Source organism: Acomys minous, assembly GCF_964271855.1.
Source record: "Acomys minous genome assembly, chromosome: 6".
Taxonomy (NCBI): domain Eukaryota; kingdom Metazoa; phylum Chordata; class Mammalia; order Rodentia; family Muridae; genus Acomys; species Acomys minous.
In genome coordinates, this window is record NC_140487.1 from 83,587,863 (window position 1) to 83,602,051 (window position 14,189).

Sequence of the window (14,189 nt, forward strand, 5' to 3'; positions counted from 1 at the left end):
TTGGAGGAGGACATGATTCAGCACAAATTCTTTTTCTTTTCTTTTTTTTTTTTACTTTTTAAATTTTTAACATTTATATTATTACACATGAATAAAATAAACTACATGCAGCAGGAAGAACCATGACACAATCAGGTTCTAAGCACATCTTGATCTAAACACATCTTAATCCCTAACCACCCCTAACCAACTAAGCTTAATTGTAAGACTAAACTATCTGGTCTACAACCCCATCAGAGACTTGAGAAAAAAATAAAACTTAATTACCTGAGTAAACTGGAAGTGCAGTTTAGCAGCTTCCAAAATAAAGAAATGACTGAGGCAGTTTACTGCCTGAACAGTTACCCAATACTCTTTATAACAATGGCACATCATCTTCAGCCTTCTAGCCCAATATGCCTGATAAACATATTTGCAAGGCAGGAACTATTGAGGACTTGCTTACCCTTGTCTTGGCAGAGTTTGGCCATCGACTCTGCCTGCATCCAAGCTTGCCCATTTTTAGGCAGAATTCTGTCTGTGGCAGAAACGAGGACATTTTGCCCAATGGCTGCTTTGCCACACTTGATGCCAGCTCCATAAGGAGGTTCTTTGATGCTTATCATGTTTGAGGTACGCTGGGTGTTTCCAGGAGTTACCTTGACTTGTTGTCAAAGAATCTTTAGGTCTCTGAGGCTTTTGAAGACCTTATTTAACTATTTTACCTTATATACCTATAGAATCATATCTATCTGTTAGACACAGCGTTGTAGAAAGCTTCTGATCCCAATTGGTCCAGCATTTCAGACTGTCCCACACAGGGCTTCTACTAAGCCTGGAATTTCTCAACATTTAGAAAATGAACCACAAATACTATCCCTGGCTTGCTTAATCATTTTCCCCAATTCTTTTTGGGCCCCTTTAAAGGTATTGTTCACCCTAAATCAGCCTGAAGAAACCTAAAGAGTATGACTTCCCATTTCCTCTAAGAGGAATTGGGTAGGTTTCTGTTTGCTCTCTTGGTCTATAGATGCTTATTTTCATTGGGAGTTGGTTATAAGTTACTATTGATCTTATGCAGAGAGAAAACTAGGTTGGACTCAGGGACAACTCTCTTTTCCATTTTCTTTCATAGGTAAGGAAATAGGAGCTGAAAAGAAAGGTGAATATAGAAATTCAGAGGGAGGATAGAACAAAAGGTAGATCATGGAATCTACTCCTCAACTCAAGGCCTTAATTGTTACTCACAAATAAGGTTATTTTTAATTCACTGGTATAGATTTTGTGTATTGGTGCAAAATAAGTGTAATTCTGATACATTGGTACAGAATTCAAATCAAAGATTATTCTTCATACACACACACTATATAGATATGTGTGTGTGTGTGTATATATATATATATATATATATATATATATATATATATATATATATATATATATTTCTACTCTAATATAAGGTGTTATACCCATCCAACTCTAATATAACTCAAGGATTACTTCCAATTCCTTGAAAGTGGTACTGCAGCTTATTTAGGATAATTAAGCAATACAACCTAATTGTTAGTTGAACAAATCATGGTCATGTCAAATACTAGTATAATTTTATCACAAGAATGTATATCCTAGGTCTAACAGGACAAATCTTTCTGTGATCCACAGAGCTCTGTCCTCACCACCCTCAGTTGCTCCCGCCAAGCTGGACTCAGTCTAGCTCCTTGTACATTTCCAACCCACCCCCACTCCTGGAATACTGCACTGACCATGCCTCCACCTGGGCACATGCATGATTTATCTCTCTTCCCTTCTGGTGCATGCTTAAGTGACATGTGCCAACTGTTTTCTCCTTGGCCATCATATATTAAGCAGCAGCTCTACCGCTCTCCAGGCCCGTCCAGTGTACCTAGCTTTGTTGTCTCTAAACCATTTCTCTTAGCTACTGTTATGCATTTGTTAAATTATTTGAGGTACTTTACTTCATTGTAAGAAGTGAAAGTGAGCTCGAGGAAGTGTAGGGGTTTAGTCCTTTCTTACAAGTATTTTGCTGATGCACAGATGCACATAAAATAGCTATTGGGACAATAAAAAAAACTACCAAGATACATATTATAATTTGATAGATGGGGACAATAAATCTTCTAAGGGATGTATTATACATATATATAGTTATAAGTTCATTTGCTGGGGGCTTAATGTCAGTAATGGATATGCAAACTTGTTTCTATTTAATCCTTGGAGTAATCCTAAACGATTATATATTATTATCCCCATTTTAACACAACGGGCCTTAAAATGGCACAGTGGCTTGGCCAAGGGAATTGTAACTGAGTGGCAGCCTAGATATGAACGCTAATCTGACTTCAAAGAGATGGTTTCTAATCTATGATTATAGCCTGTATTTTTTTTCCAGCACACTGCCAGGTGTTGTGACACTGTAAATTCATAGGAAATTCCTATTCTAATTTCAAAGATAAGATCACTGGCGCTCTGAGAGGTCATTGTCTCAGGTCATATCTAGCTGACCTAGAAGTCTGTGTTTCTCAAACTAGCATTCTTCTCCCTAGGAGAGCTGAGTCTTGAACCTAAGACTTTCTACTGGCACAAACTGCCTGAGTTAGCCCAGAAGTTCAAGATGTTGCATTCCTGGCACAACCTTAATGTTTTGTATTCTGATTTCAGTAGGTGCTTGTCAAACATGAAGTCTGGGCTGACAAGGCAAATAGATGTGTCCATTAAAAATATTGACAAATGCTACATGATGTAATTATTTTCAGAAGGTCGTATACTCCCTTCCAGGTTAAGTCAGCTTCTTCGTAACTGTTCTTTTTCTTCCAAGGTACCTGGAAAGATGTATGTATGTTTTGCCCAGCCTGTCCCCTGACCTCTAATGCCGTTGCTTAAGTTCAGGAATAGAGAGGGATAATTGAATCTATTTTTCAGACTTTCATCAGTGGACTCTATTCTGGGCACATATTATTAGAATTGTGATAACCAGACATTTCTTTAAAGTAGAGATTGTTTGGCTGAGTGAGGGAGATTATTAAAAGGCTTTACCGTGCCACTGGAAAAAATATATAGGACCCGTAGATTCCTCACATGGCCCCTCCCCTCAGCACAGAGCTCATCCAAACTACTTTGCTAGGTTCAGCGTTCTCCCTTCAGCATGCCTCCTTGTCTGCAGCCTGGCCTCACTGTCTGCATCTCTGCCGCATTAGGCTGGTGATCTTCAAAGTGTGGTCCTGGGCCAGGATCAGCATCACCCACATTACCTATGGGCTTTGGACACCTCCAACATCCCTCACTCTACTCTTGGCCCACTCAATGTGAACCTAGAGGTTGAGCCTCACCCTCTGCTTTCACTTGATCCCAGAAGATTCTCATCCATGATCAAGTTTGAGAAAGCTGCCTCAGGAGAAGGGACAGCTACTTCCTTCCCTCTTCTCCTCAGTCCTGCAGGTGCCAGACACAATTTGAAGTTCTCAACCCTTCTCCTTAGCTGCAGCCACAATTCAAGTAGGCAGAGAGCCTGGCTGGGACCCAGATCTTGACATAACTTCACGCACAGATTTGAGTTGAGTACAGGCAACAATATGTCTAACTGTCGAGCATCCAGATAAGACACATTTATGGGCAATTGCCATCTGCTTTAAGAAAAATCTCATTACTAACCTTTCCCGTTTTGATCATATCTTTAGTCTTATCTAATATAGCATAATAAGAACTGCTGTTTAATTGAGTGCATTCTATTTGCTTTAAACTTGTTATTAAAAAATCTATTTACTACATTTGAAACAAATAGTACTGCAGCTCCTGTTGAGGAGTGGAAATCCCCAACCTCTCGCATACACAGAGCTCCACGTTCTCGTTCTTTTAACCCTTTCTTTTGCTCTGTAACCTCATGGTTCTAAATGCCACACTTGTGCCGCTATTTCTTGACTCGCTTACTACAAGCATTATCTCTTAGCTTCCTTTGACTGGGGAGTGGGCACACTGACCTCCTGTGATTTCCTTATTTTCCTGACCCTCATAGCAGTCTGTCCTCCCACAGCCTCCCCTGCCTTCTCTCCCCTGCGCTGGAATCCCTGGGTGACTCTGTAAACTTTTTTTTTATTATATTTTTTTCCTTTTTTTATTAATTTATTCATATTACATCTCAATGGTTATCCCATCCCTTGTATCCTCCCATTCTTCCCTCCCTCCCATTTTCCCCTTATTCCCCTCCCCTATGACCGTTCCTGAGAGGGATTACCTCCCCCTATATATAAACTTGCTGATGGAATCCAACTGCCTCCCCACACCAGGCACCGCAGCTGCAACTCCCTGCAAGATGCTCAGTCACTACCAGTTTCCCTCTAAGGTCAAAGGGCACATGGAAGTCTCTCGTTGGCTGTGGCTGGTCCTGCTTCTGTGTTAACAGAAAGCCTACTTAAACTAGGTGCATTCCAAGGTTCACAGAAACAGCCACAGAGAGATGTTCTTTTATGGCTTTTAAGTAACATTTTGCTTTAGTAATAATATCGAATATTATTAGGACAGTTTTATATTTATATTACATTTCATAATTATTATTTTCAATTGATAGTTTATATTGTATAGATAGGCTTCTGTATTTGAAATAAAAGCTCAGTGCTACAACTTACAAGTTCCTACTTTATGATTCTGTCCTTTGGGGTATGCTTGGAAGGTCTTCAGTTCAAAACAGTGATACTCCAGATAGCATTGTTTTAGAAACATGTAGCTTTCTGAGCTTATCATGTCTTAGGTATTACTCCAAATCTACTGCATGTGTAAATCTTTGTTCCCCTCTCAAGCCCTGTGTTAGTTCACCATGTTCTGATTTTGATAACATCCTACAGATGAGGAAGTTAAGTCCCAAAAGAGTTAGTTTGCACCAATTCGACAGACAACTATGTGGCGCTTCCATAAACATCTCTATAATAACCCTTGTGTTGTCACGTGACATCCTTTAGAGGCTCCATTTACTTAAGCCTTATACACCTTTCTAAGTTTAGCTATAGTTGGTCCCTGGCATCACTAAATCACTTATGTCTCACAATCACATGCCACTTGCTGCAGGCTTCCCCCTCAGAATCCCACAGTGAAATCACGCTGGGCGTCATTCTGCTGTGCCTCCCTGACAAATAGTTCAGATCTCTCCTGGTGTTGATTCTGCTTAGTCTACCAAGACCCTGGGGCCTTGGTGAGTGGAGCTGGGGAGCAAGCAGCCCATGCCAGACTCTTTGGGCCTTGGTGCTTTGGGCTTCTAACCATCCCTTTTTTTTTTTTTGGTCCTGGCACATTTCTATACTCAGTGTCATAGTCACTGTTTGTATGATTCTATCATAGCTACTCTAAAAGTATGTATACATGTTATCTCATTTATACCATGGATCCATGGATCCTTATGACTCTGAGGCAAGGGCTTTTGTTTCCATACTGCCATAGTCACAATCTACTTTCTCAGAGATTCTTTGAACTTGAGTGATGAGTTTTCCTTCAACGGGAGCAGCATGAGTCTCCACAGCACTGAGAATGCCAAGATGTATAGACTTCGTGTCAATTTGTCTTCCTTCATCATTTAAAAAGTTAAATTATTGACCTTGATCACAAATATTAGCTAAGATTTCAGGTGTTTTAAATTACAAGAACAAATCTCTGAGTATGACCGCCTTAAAGACAGCAGAGGACATTGTCACACCACAGCCTGGTCATCACCTCTCGTTCTCACTCAGTGGGGGACCCAGCGTGGTTTGAGTCCAGGGCCCCATTTTTCTATGGGAAATGGTGCTAAGGCACATAAAACAATTGACTGAAGAGCAGAAATCTTGCAAGGACCAACACTGAGATTTGATCTCAAATCTTTGACTTCTGAAGACAGAGTAATTTTACTGTCTCTTACTTCCATGTTACTTTCTTCCTTTATAGATATGAGCCCCTAAGATATCCACCCTGAAGTTAAATAAATGACCTCATTTTTTTTCTCAGTAGAAATCATCACTTAGGTTAGCACTAAGAGACAGTTTTCCTGAGGTGAGGATTGTCAAATACCTGAATGAGCTCTTGAGGTGGGTTATAAAATTTCCTCTTCCGTCACTCTCAAAAAGAAATGAGACAAGGGCTTTTAAAATTGACACAGGTTGCCAATGACCTCTTAAGGTGTCCTTAGGCACTGCCAAGCTGTGCTCAAGACAATTGAAACCCAGAATTAGTTTCCATGACATTGGCTCCTTTGTCTGTTTGTTGTCTTATTAATGAAACATTCAGGTGACAAAACTAAGTGACTTTTCCTCTCTTATTGGCGAGCTTTTTGCACCCCCATACTCTGCTATGCTGTTATCATAGCATCCAGGTGGAAGGGATAGCTTGGAAAATTAGAAATAATCTTGGTTGTCTTTCCTCTGTTTGCTTCCTTCATCTTTTTTCTGTTTAATAAGCACAAAGTAAATACAGAACTGATTTTTTTTATTCTGAAATGTTATGAACATTAAGCTCTGAGTATTATCATGGGAATGCATTTCATTTGAACTCCAAGGGGGCATTAATGTAATTTTTTTTCAAGAGAGAAAAAAGAATCCAAGCTTTGTAGTGCTGTGACAGTTTCTCTGAGCTGCAGCGAATCTAGAAGACTTCCCTGTGGGCAAGAATCATGTCTCCAAATCCATTCAGGCCTCTGAGTATAGAGGAATGACCTTGAAGTATACAGAGAGATAAAGCCTGACACCAATAGGCAGCATTTCAAAAGATGTGTGGCTGATTGTATAACTTTCCGTAGTAAATCAACCTCTTGCTGTATGCTACATCATCGGTGAGTTCTGGACCTGAGTTCCCATGTGGCTTTAGCATGCACAGCTAATGAAGAGTTCCTAGAATCCTCCTTTGCAGATAGTTGGTCACAATTCAGAGCAGGTAAGTGCCTTGTGCTGAGTCACCCCACCAGCATCTGACAACAGGGCTTTGAACCAGGACCGCCAGTTCCTATTATCAGGCTCTGGCCACTATAACGTGTCCCAGTGCTGTTGCTGTGACCAGTAACCTTGTTGCCTCACCCTCTTCTCGTGGATGTGGGTGCTCTCATTCATCCCAGGATTACACTTGGTTAGTCTTTCCTTCAACTTTAGCCACCTGCCAGCATTCTGCAGCATTCCGTTTGTTTGGCTCCAAGTGGTTGCTCAGTTGGCTTCTCTGGAGGAACTCTGGCATAGCCCATCTTTGCCTCACTCGTCAGCCATTTGCTGTGCTCCATGGCAGCCTCCCAGTTGATGGGTTTCTTGTTTGAGGGACACGGAAAGTGATCTGTGCAGACTTGGGGGAAGAAAGATTATACCATATCTGTGTGACAGAGAGGTAAAGACAGTGTTCCATGGGAGTGTCCCAGGTGATTTTACCTAGAAAAATTCAGGAGACTTTCCAGGGGATGAACTGGAGATGAATTTGAAGGATGTCTGTACTGGCCTGAGTTGTATTTTCTCCAAATTCATGCTGGTGCCTTAACTCCAGTATATGAACATGGCTGGATTTGGACATTGATCTGCAAAGTTGCAGTTAAACAATGTGGGTGAACTCTGAGCCCTTCTGACTGGTGCACATCTAGACCCTGAAGGAAGCATTGGAGCGGGCACACATGAGGTGGCCTACCAACCTTCAGTTCTGTAAGAAAATATACTTTGGTAACAAAGCCACATAGCCTATGGTCTTCCTTCATGGCAGGCATAGCAAACAAATATGGCGTGGCCCAGACCTCCTCTCCCCATCTCACTTAGGCGGCCTGAGCCTCTCAACAGTCGTCTCTTGACACCTGTCACTCATTTCTCTCTTTCCCATTGCCATGGCGTGTTGGAGCATGCACACATGTTCTTGTGTTCCTCTCATTAGTGTAAGGAGTAGAGTTTTCATCTGAGCGCCTCTGCCAGGGGTCACAGGGAATGCACATCAGTTTATAAATATTGATACTGGCAGGGCACAAATAGCTCCTGGCCATTTATAAGAAATGCATGTTTCTGGCATTCTCTATAATCTTTCCTTAAATAAGCTCAGAATTTGTACAATATTTGACAGTAAGTGTGTCACTTTTGTGTCATGTAATATAGAGCAGAGAGCTGCTTATAAGAATTGTAAGTGCATCTGAGATTTAATTACTTATATAATTTTATGCATTTTATACATTTATGCTTTTAATCAAAGATTTGAAATTTGAAAGGACTGTAAGAACTCAGCAAAAGTAGAAAAATGCCAAGGAGACAAGTGAGGAGAGATCAAATAGACTGCTAATTAAGTTAATATGCGTTCAGTGCTTAGAACAGCATTAGGCCCATGGTCTGCACAGTGTTCGTGGTAGATTTAATTATTGCTTTGAGAGAAAATTGACACTCTCCAAAGCACAAAGATTCTTGAAAAACAGTGAACAAAGATAGTAAAAGCTGGAAATGAGAAGAATCAAACCTTGTAAACTTTGATAAAAATACCAGATAAAATAGCAAACACACAATAACATGTGAAAACAAGTAAGAAACGCAGGCTTTAAACATGAGTGCCACAACAGGAGACATTTCATAGTGAGTAACACAGGCCCTATAGTGCTCATCAGAATGTATGCACACACACACACACACACACACACACACACACACACACACACACACCTGAGGGGCAATTACAAAGGACATATATGACCAAATAATGTTACTTTTTTAAATGAGTTTTGATTTGCCTGTTTGCCCCACAGTAGACAGTGAGATTTCTAGAGAGCTTGATTTTATGTTACTTACTCTGGTATCCTCTGAGTGCACTGAGTAATACTGAGTGTCCACGTAGTGACCGGGTGACAAATGGGACAGTGAAAAGAAGACTTCACTCACAAGTTACACAGGAAAGTGGCCAAGTGCTTACTGAGATGCCCCAGTGGCTGTCACATATATCTCGCTGCCTCTGAGCTGCCCACTCCTTTTTCTTTCCTGACTGTGGCTTCTGCTTGACCTCTAAAATTAATGGCTAACACTTGTGTGACACAACACACTCTATAAACGCTTCCCTACCTGTCAGCATATTGACATTGAACTTAAAACAGGCCTGAAGTTGTAGACAAAGCAAAAGCTATTTTATCTCCTGGTACAAGTGAAGAATCTGAAACTCAAAGAGATGGGTTCTTGCTCAAGGTCACACACAACATACATTAGGCAGATTCGGGACCTAGTCACAAGTTATCTCCCTCCAAATCAGGCATTATTTTCAGGTCACCACTGTGTATGGAGCAGAGGAGATTATGAATATCTGCATTCATAGGGGAGTTATAAATGCCTTCCCTGGGAGTACTTGACTATGGGTTATTTGCTTTCACACCCAAAGACCCAAGAACCTCTGGTCTGGTCAAAGCTCAAAGACCAAGAACGAGGATGCCAAGGCCAGGGGAAGATCAAGGGATCAGCAGTCAGTGATGAACTCTTCTGACCTCTACATCTTGTGCTATTGAGGGCCGTTACAGCTTTGGGTACTTTCCATGTGTACTGGGTATAGTCCTCCACTTTACTGAGCCAAATGCTAATCTGATCTGGGAAAGCCTTTTTTGTAATTTGAATGTGAGCTATCCTCTGTAGGCTCTTGTGTTAGAATACTTGGCCCCCATTTAGAAGTGCTGTTTGGAAAAAAAATTGTGGAACATTGCCTCACTGGAGAAAGTGGGTCACTGGGCATGGGCCTTGAGGGTTTATAGCTCAGCCTCATTTTCTGCTTGCTTTCAGCTTCCTGGCTGCAGCTATCATGTGACTTGATGCCTTCTGCTCCCACTACAGTGCCTCCTTGGCCATGAAGGACTGTATCTCACTTTAGCTGGAAACCAAAATAGCCCATCCTACTTTAATTGGTTCTTGCCTGGTATGTGGTCACAGCAAAGAAAAAAAAAAAAAAACAACTAAGGCATGCAACCTTTAAGGACCTAGAGAGTAATACTTAACTTAGGCACCAGTTAGCCAGGCACGTTCAAGTCTACGATTATCCACTCACAGGATATGGTGGTCTGAGTGTTTATGTTCTCTCAAAGATTATATTTTGGACATAAAAATAAGGAAAAATGAAAAATGTATATGTTGAAATCTTAATCTCTTAAGGCATAGTCATTTGGAAGCAGTTAGACCACAAAAGTAGGGGACACGTGGATGGGTTCGGTGCTCTTCCAGAAGCTGCCTAGAGAGCTGCCTGGTCCTTCAACCCAGTGAGGACACACTATAAAGATGGACATCTGTAAATAGGAAGCCCACCCTTACACCTAAGCTGGCCACGCCTTGATCTTAGTGTTCCCTGCCTCAAAACTGCACTAACACATTGCTTCTGTTGATCCTTCACTTCTGAGACGCTACGGCAAAAAAGATCCTTTCAACCTGACTGCTCACCCCTGCATGGCTCTGTGTGGGGCAGCTTCCCTCACCGCTGTGTCCTCGCACTAACGAGCTTGCACTTCAGCGTCTATACTTCAGAGGGCCTTCATAGCTGCTGGATCTTCATACCTACATATGTAACTACCACAACCCTCTTCCGTGGTGAAACAGGCCAGTCACAAATAATAGGTGCAGAGATTTGGGTCAACCGGAGCTTATGATCCACAAAACACAGCCAACAAAAAGCAAATATCTCACAGCCCTCATATTTGCAGGCCGGCAAGAAAGCACTTGTCATTTCCCTTGGACCCTTCACTGGCTCCTTGATTCTCCACAAATACAACCTTCTGGACACTGCCTCAGGAAGTACTTGCCCAGAACAGACCTGCCATACAGTTCTCACTGCTTTAAGCAAAGGGGTGAAAAATAGAATGCTGAGCTTCATATAAACATATACTCTATTCAACTACTGTCTTTTCTTCTAAATATTTAGCATACTGCATTTGGTATTTAATGTCACTGCTTTCATAAAATTATAATACTGAAGGACAATGTTTCTGAACATGCCTCTACTTAGGAGAGGCGTCCCCTTGGCCCAGCATTGCAGTTTGGTTGTTTTTCTTAAACTTGTGATGAAATCTAAAAGGTAGGGTTCTATTCTGCACTAAACTGAATAAAACAATAGGACTATATTTTCTCCTCTTCTGGCATCCTCCCCCACCCCTGACTTCTATGGCAGTTCCCCCAATCCAGCAGCTTAATTGCTTCAGCATCCCAACTCCTTTATACTAGGTGATTATCTCTGAGACTTTCCCTGTAGTTCCTTCTGCCTGGATAACACCTCTTCTCCCTTCAGGTATACTTGAAGATGCAGATTTTTTTTTACCTCCTTCTGCTTTTCAAGGCAGGGCTGGCTCTGTCTCTCCTGGAAGCTGACCAATCTCCGCTGCCACACTTCTATCTCTTAGCAGGTGTGCTTGCTTCTCTATTTTTCTTTCCCATGAGACCCTGGTTCCACAGGAGCCCCAAGACTTTTTTTTTTAAAGAAATACATCCATTCCTATACAATGTAAATCCAATGGATGTGATTTTAAAGAAATACATCCATTCCTATACAATGTAAATCCAATGGATGTGATGATGGAGAAAGGACATGGAAAAGGGATGTAAGGAATGAGGGAGAAAGACAAAAAGAAAAACACAGAGAAATCGAACTGAGAAAAAGAAATTAAACACAGAGGGAAAGGGCAGAGATGGGGGGAGGGTTAGAGGGGAAGGAAAGAGATAAAGAGAACATAAGACAAAGGATAGAAAGAGAGAAAAAGGAGAGAGGGAAGGCTGAGGGGGAGGGGAGGGAACAGTAGGAGCAAAAAGTTCTCACAAACACAGGATTCTTAGAGCCAGGCTTGCCCAGACTTCATGAAGTGTCTCAAACCTGCCTTCTTGAGGAAAACTATTCCTCAGGGGCTTTGGCCTGAGATACATTTCACATTCTATGATCACACGGATGCATTTATATCGCATTATATTTTGATTGTCAATATCTCTGTCATTTTCCAAGATAGATAAATTCTTTCAAAAACGAAAACGCTATAATACGTGTTTAACCTTTTAAAAATAGGCATTTATGGGGAGCAGAAAATATTTTTTCCCCAAGGATAGCACCTAGTAGCCTGTGTAGGAATGCTTCTGCATGCATTACAGAATGGCAGTTCCTGACTAGCCTAGCTCTAATTTAAGAGGGTTCTATTTAAAGTATATATTTTATTAATGAAGCTCTCTAGAAATCACCATAATTAATGGAATTCTATTTTATATGATGCTATTTCTTCCAAGTCTGGGTTTGTTCAACAATGCGGTGCATAAAGTTAAGAACACCTGTGGGCGGGGCTGGAGCATGGGCTGTGTGTATGTGGGCAGGAGAGATGGCTCATCAATTACCAGCTCCTGCTGTTCTTATGGAGGACTCCAGTGTGGTTTCTAGCACTTACATGGGGTTGCTCAAAACAGCCTGTGTGACTCTAGCCTCAGGGATCTCTGAAGCCTCCACAAGCATCTGCACACACACACACACACACACACACACACACACACACACACACACACACACACACACACACACATTTTTAAGAGAATGCCTTTGAGTGCAAAGCCAAGCTGTCATTTCAAGCTAGACACCATTACCTGAATATCTAGGACACATAAGGTTCTTCTTGAAAGCAGTGGGCATAACTGGACCTAGTAGTGTTTATTAATTCTTTTTCCTAGCCCTGAGACACAGGGTGCTGACTGTACCATGTGCAACTCAGCCTGTAAAGCCTGGCCACATCCTTCATACTCTTATGTTAAGACAGTACCGTTGAGCCTCCCAGATCTGATATTCCACACCCATCCATCCCACTTTCCTGCAGCTCTTAAAACAGCTACAGCTACATGCAGTGCTCGTGTTATTACAAGACCCCTAATTGTTATTAATTGCCATTGGAGGTGATAATAATTAACACACTATAAAGAAGTACTAGCCCACCGTCCCAGTGTCTAGATTTAACCCATGCTTGTCTAAGGACATCAACAGATTCCATAGAGACCCTCTATCCATGGTGCAGAAGAGCAGGGCTATCTTTACACTGGATACCCTGGAAGCCTTGGGCTGGGCCTGCCTTAGTGCAGAGCTCACTACAGTGGCCCATGCATCCTACAACTTCCTCTCTGCTTCCCTGGCTCCCCACTGCCAAGCTGCTTTGCTTGATCAGAACAGCAGGCTCATTTGATGACATGCCAGCATGGGCTTCAAACACCAATTACCACTCCAGCAATGACAAATATAAAGGCGGGGGGGGGGGGGAAAGCAGCAATGATCATTTAATAAATTAATAATGAAGACAAATGGCCCTTACATAAATTACCTTCCCTCATCATTTGAAAAAAAATCTTGCTTATTAAGATACATAAGCAAACAAGGTAAAGTTTAAAATCCTGAAAGCACAACCTCTGGGTGGTATGCAGAAGAGTTTGAGAAAGCTCCACGGCCTGAGACCAAGGTCTGTGGTGAGATTCCCTAGGATACGAAGAGCCTTTGGTTTGGTTCTACGTGGCTGTCAGCACTGCAGGATGCTGAAAAGAAACAAGTAACTTTTGTGGGGTTTTTTATTTTTTTTAAGATTTTATTTTATTTATTATGTATACAGTGCTCCATCTACGTGTACACCTGCAGGCCAGAAGAGGACATCAGATCTCATTATAGATGGTTGTGAGCCACCATGTGGTTGCTGGGAATTGAACTCAGGACCTCTGGAAGAGCAGTCGGTGCTCTTAACCTCTGAGCCATCTCTCCAGCCTTCTGTATTCCATGGAAAGTTAATATAAGCACGCCCCCAAAAGATCTCTAACAACTTTTAGAATGGATGGTGCTTAGAGAGCAAAGAGGGGAGGAGGGTGGCTAATATACATAGTGAGAAATCGCTGCCTAAGTACTAGGTTGTGTTCTGTCTTATGCTTCATAGAGCAGATGTCCTCTGGCCCTTTTGAAAGTCTACAAGGGTGGTGAGTGAGCAGCAAAACACTTAACCTGCATCAGCCTTGGTTTCAGAGACTCCCTGCACAGGTCCACAAAGGACCAAACCACTCTGTGGTCTTGATCAAGTTATGTAACGTCTCTGGCTTCCCTTGGCCACAAAATAGAGGTAATTGCAGATGTCATATAGATCTGTGGTGGCGGTGGTGGCGGTGTTAAACACTATGTGGTGAATGCTACTCATAAAAATCACTCCATTTTACTTTTAAGTTATTATTTCCCACTCCCTCCCACCATTGGAAGAGGCTCAGACCCAGGGTTAGATCTCA